This window comes from Ixodes scapularis, unplaced genomic scaffold, assembly GCF_016920785.2.
Source record: "Ixodes scapularis isolate PalLabHiFi unplaced genomic scaffold, ASM1692078v2 ptg001934l_1___fragment_3__unscaffolded, whole genome shotgun sequence".
In the NCBI taxonomy this organism is placed as follows: domain Eukaryota; kingdom Metazoa; phylum Arthropoda; class Arachnida; order Ixodida; family Ixodidae; genus Ixodes; species Ixodes scapularis.
Genome location: NW_024610211.1, coordinates 238,719 through 244,531, shown reverse-complemented (window position 1 = coordinate 244,531; position 5,813 = coordinate 238,719). Strand labels below are relative to the sequence as shown.

At 48.0% G+C, this 5,813-nt stretch overlaps 1 pseudogene; it reads left to right on the top strand.

Annotated features, from left to right (window-relative positions):
- The first annotated feature begins 2,970 nt into the window (after nt 1-2,970).
- Nucleotides 2,971-4,118, top strand: LOC120836527 (annotated as a pseudogene).
- Nucleotides 4,119-5,813: the final 1,695 nt, after the last annotated feature.

The following is a 5,813-nucleotide window of genomic DNA, read 5'->3' as shown; positions in this document are numbered from 1 at the left end:
AATGCAGCACATAAAAAATAATCGCGGCAATGGTACTTTATAAATATATGTATAATTGTACCCCAATAGTTTTTTTGCTTTTTTTTACATAAGTTTAATTTTGGGGTTTCTAAAGTATAGAGCGAGTAGAGCGACTCATCGGTCACTCGACCAACACGGGAAAATGTGCCGCCAGCGTTTGCCTGCTACAATAAAGGGAAAAAAGAACGAATTGAACAACACAAGACTACGAATTATGTTACCTTTAGCCGATTACTGTCCAGGAATGCAAATATTGTTGTAACGTTTGCTGCTGTTGCACGCGCGGAACGAGCGCGAGGCAACATTACTTAAGTAAGCTTATCACTGCATGAATCTGAAACCGAAACTGATCGGGAGCATGGCGTGTGGTGTTACTTTAGCCGATCGCTATCACATTATGTTGCCCTTCGAAGCGCTAGATTAAGAGAGGTGTCCAGCCTGCAAATTTAAACACATAGACCACTTGTATACCAGTAATACTTGCAAGCACTTTTCGTATTCATCTAGTAAACAGTGGCAGTCACTTCCCTAATCCTTGTCAGAATATGGTAGTGCATATATACGAATCGGGTCGGTAAAGTCGTTTTGTGGGAGTTGTTTGTGCCATGCTGCACTGTTGCAATGTGTGTGTGTGTGTGTTCTTGTATGTGTAGTAGGTAGTATTTTTTGTGCCATCTAGTGGTTACTACTATACTTCCTAGCTGGCGCAAGCTGCCACTTGATTCCATAAGCTAAGTGTCCAGTCCTGTAGCTACTGAATTACAAACGCTGGCCTGCCTGGCCTGCGATCCAGAAGCCTTCCTACGTCCTGCTTCTCATTTCGATAACAATCGTAATAATTGTGCCACTGAGCCACCTAAATGCTCCTTTTCTGTCCAAGAGCTGCGAAGTGCAGGCACACACCCGCACAAATGGATAGCCACGCCGATAAAGGTAAACCCAAACTAGAAAAGAAAAAGAAAATAGCGGTAGCGTTGGTGCGAGTTGAACGCCTCTCGTCGGTGTGGACGAAGGCACCCAGTGATTCATCACCGCATACGACAAGCATACGTTGTGTTCAATAAAGTCAGCATGCCCATTCCTCGTGTAACGATTTTTTTTTTTTTTTAGCGTTCTCCGCCGGTGGTAAAAATAGTCAATCTAGTGAGATGCCGTCGGGGGAAATTGCAGCAATTCCGTCACACACACTGCCGTTTTTACAGGAAATTGGTACGATACCGGTGTCTGCGGACGGACGTTTAGAGCGTCTGAAGGCGCTTGGAATACGTCGAATAGACGTATGCGCTCTTTTCTCTCACTCTGCCGAAAAGCCGTGCTCTTCACTAGGCCTCACCGGGGAATTCGAGCCTCGCTAACCGGCCGCCATGTTGCTTTAGGGGGTGGTCAAACATGACTACCTGCTTTTTGACTGCGTGTGGTTTCGACATTTTTACCCTGGGGGTCGTTATATTTGGGACAACTTTTTACCACCTCAAAGGTAGTCACATATGACTACCTTTTTCCTTAGAGTGTATAATAAAGCCCAACATTGGAGCATGTAAACACCCACAAAAGGCCATAGTACCTTCCTTTAGAGGGTAAAAGATATTCCAAGTGTGCACTTAACCTGTAATAAGGTGGTGTACTGGGCCAGTTTGTTGCTGTTATACATGATGGGGAAAACAGCTCAGAAAGTGCGGACTACGAAAAATAAACACGACAGGACAGCACTGTCCTGTCGTATTTGTTCTTCGTAGTCCACGTTTTTTGAGCTGTTTTTCTCATCGTGTACATTTAACCCCAAAGTGGATCACAGTTCCCCCCATAAGGGGGTAAAAGTTGAAAATAGGGGCGTGTACTATTTCCCCCAAAATGGGGCCACTGTTCCCTCTCTATGGAGCGAAAACCAGCCCCCTATAGCAGGTGCTGTTGCCTCCAAAGGGAGGTAAAAGCAGCCCCCTCAAATATGTCGTCTTACCTCTCAAGGGGGATGAAGTTTTTCCTAAAGGAAATAAAAGCTCACCTTGAAAGGATGCACTTTTAACCCTAAAAGGAACTAAGGTTCCCTCCAAAAGGAAGCAGTGTTGCACTCTAACCCAGGGGCTAAGTTTGCACCCTCGTTGATGAGGTAACGTTCCCTCCAAAAGGGGTTTCCCTGTGTGGAAGTCGGTTACCCCCTTAAGGAGGGCACTGCAGTACCCTTTTTTTTTTAAAGAGTGTGAGAGATAGAGCTAGGCCCAAAAGCACACCGCAGGGTTCAGCAATGTCCCCTTTTCTGTTCAATGTTGCGATCATGGCTTATCGAAAATCTTAGAATAGATCAACGCCCTCAACTACAGTCTCTACGCTGACGATGTTACTCTATGGGTGACAAGCGGCAGTGGTGCTCAAATAGAAGAAATGCTATAGCGAGCAGTGGAGGCATTCAGGCGCTACGCGACGGAGAGGGAACTCAGTTGCTCGTCGCAGAAATCAGAGCTCCTGTTGGTGTATCCCACCACTAGAAAGCAGTACGGAGGGGCACTGAGCACTACCAAAGAAGCGAGCAGGGGCCCGATACCCGTCATGGAACAAGTCAAGGTACTAGGACTCCAGGTGCACGCGGAGGCAGAATCAAAGATACACTAGAGGCGCTGGGACCTAGCACACAACAAACAATTCGGCTGATCAAAAGAATTAATTGCCAATAGACGTTACGGTGAAAGGGAGGCCGGCCTAATTCGCATAGTGTAGACCGTCATCATTAGCTGAGTCGTCTATGTGGAGCCGTATCTAAAATTCGGGACCGCCGAAAACCTCGAAATTGAAGGACTGATGCGGAAGGCTTGCAAGCAAGCAATCGGCGTCCCCATCACAACACCCAACGACAAGCCTTTAGAGTCAGAGATACATAACACTTTAGATAAAATCGTACAAGCGCACACCGTTGCACAATATGACAGACTAGCGCAGAGGCCCATGGCTTGACACATTCTAAACAAACTTAACATCCACTACGAATCACAACACGGAGCTAAGGGAGGCATACTAAAGAGTTTCAGGAGGGAACTCAAAATTCGTCCACTGCCCAAGAATATGCAACCGGAATATCATAATTACAGACGGCCGGAGGCAAGAGCTCGCAACATCGAGCGAAGAGACAAGACTTAGAAGACGTGGTCTACGTAGATGCCGTGGAATAACGAAATTGCAAGGGAATGTTCGTCGAAGTGGTAGGCGCGGGCGAAGAGCGCCTCGTAAGCGGGACCATGGCGAGGGACAACCCCAAGGCAGCGAGGAGGTGGCCATTGCACGAGCGGTGGCCTCCACCAAAGCTAAAATTATTATAAGCGACTCAAAGATCGCCATCCACAATTTCGAAAAGGGGCGCATCTCGTCAAAGGCCCAGAAAAGTTTAAGAACTTGCGGTGACCATTACCAACAGCGGCCACACGGGACGATCCAAATTATTTGGTCACCCGCGCACTCCACGCTCCGAGGCAACGAGGCGGCTCACACAGTAGCTCGAGGTCTTACACGCCAAGCCACTGAGCCCGCCCAACCGGGAAGGCGAGGCGACCGCGTAGTCACTTATCGAGAAATTACGAATCACTGTCGGCTGGGACGGGCTTTGCGCACTCACCGGCTCCTCCTCAATAACTAAGGAGCAGGCAGTTGCCTGGCGCCTCCAGCAAACCCATGTACCCAAACCCAGCGTCCTGTATCCGGTTCTACCAACACCACTAGGAGAGAAGACCTCTGCACCTTCATCACAGTCAGATCGATCGAGGCTTGAGATTGAGCACGAGTGCTGTGTCAGTATTCGGCTAGGGCTCGTGTCCAATCACCGCATCGAAGGTCGGGCTCGGGCCCAATAGCCGAGTTAGCGCCATCCGACTCTGATGACGTTTCATGAAGGATGGTATTGGCTCTAAAGGGGCAATATGAAAATACGTGCAAAATTTGTAAGAATAGGGCGGATCTGCCAGATGTCTACGGGCATGCTCTTGGGCGGCACCGCCATCGATGGCCGCAAAATCGAAGACCGCGAGCAGTGGGAGGCCCCAATGATCAGCTCAGATACCTCCCGGCTAGCCGAAGAAGCCGCCGAGGTCCAGGGGATCTCGGCCGTCTTCTAGGACGGCGGTGGATGAGGCGTCTGCACCCGTCACCCCACTGACAGTGCTGAAAAAAAAAACAAAAAAACTTTCAGCCTTTTCAATTTGGTGAAGAAGGAAGAGCAGCGGGGTTGTACTATGTGCCGCCATCTATGAGCGATGGCGGCAAGCAGACAACTGGCAAGCCGGTTGTCTGCTTGCCGTCGTCGTTGACAGATGGCGGTAGCTATCCAAAGGGTTGTGTGGTAAGTTATTTGACCACGGACACGAAACCAAGGAAACTAGCCCTTAACAGCTCCGCTGTAATAAAATAGTATTCTTCCTTTTCCCTGCCATTTGGCAGGGACGCTAGGTACTTTCATGTCCCCATGAAGCATGTCGCGTGACATAAAAACCCCTCTTGACCGCAACCGCGGCCGCAGCCTCGGGATGAGAAAGCCGGCCATGTGTTTTCGCATTTACCTGAACGTGCCATCTACAAATAACAAAATGGTACTACGTCCGTTCCCAGGAATCGAACCTGGGCACTTTTCATGGGAGCCAAGCACGATAAGAGTTCGGCCACCCCCTTTTTGTTTCTTATTTTTATGAAAACACGTTTTTTTTTTAATGCATAATGTCAAAAATACCCGGAGACTGTACGACATACAATGCAAGCTTTCAAAAAAAACAAAAAAAAAACAAAGGGAAACAATACAATATCTACAGTCTACAAATCCAAACAAAACCAACACTCGGGACCATACGGGAACAAAACTCCAGTAAGCAACTGGCAGTCCTCACTCATTGGTGTTGCATAACCCACGCATTTCAAGCCGAGCCTTCAGAGTCTCCCAACACTCTAGACCCTCATGCGCTGTAGCCGCTACGAGTGAACCGGCATTAGAAAAAAATATAAAAAATGCCTCCACGCAGGTTTCCCTCCTTCGACAAGAATGAGGTGATCCGTCCTTGACCGCCACAGTGCATCAAGGCCTAGGTTGTCAGAACCTCAAAAGCTCTATCACCTTCTTCGCGTGACCCATACTCAAGGAAGATCGCACTTCGCCATGAAACATACAGATCCACTCTTATTACCGCACGCTGTAGTGCATAAAAGTGCAATAAAGGATAACATGTTCCAGCGCTTTCGGAAAAGGACAGAGAGCTCATCCGGTACGGGTACCGCTCGGCAACGGACGCGCTTGCCCGGAGACGCGCGTGGCAATATTTCGAATGCGAGCGGCTCGTTGCAAATTGCAATACAGCCTGGAATACGACTCAACCGAGCACACGCGCACACGCGAGCTGAGGGCAGGACAAATCACTCCCTCAGAAAAAAACAAAACAGAAACAATAACATATTGGGTTGCTTTTTAGATAAATATTGCTGTATTATGTTGTCTCTCCGCGAAAAAAATGAACACTTTTCGACTATTCTTACTTGTTTTTATCGCCTACAAAAGCGTACACATTTTGTATCAGCAACGTTTGCAATTACAACGTGATGTCGCTTTTTCATTGGTCGCATGCCGTCCTGGCTGCTGGAACCATGCTCCTTCCGTCACCGAAGACGACATCGGTGTTTTCAATCTTTGATTGAATTTTTATTAGGAAAATCGGCCGCGAATCGTTATGATTTATGGGTTTCTAGGATGCTTAGAGTCAACAGAGAGAGTTTTCGCCACATTCAGGCAATCTCAGAAACCTCCTGAAGGCACCTTTCAAAGACGAGAG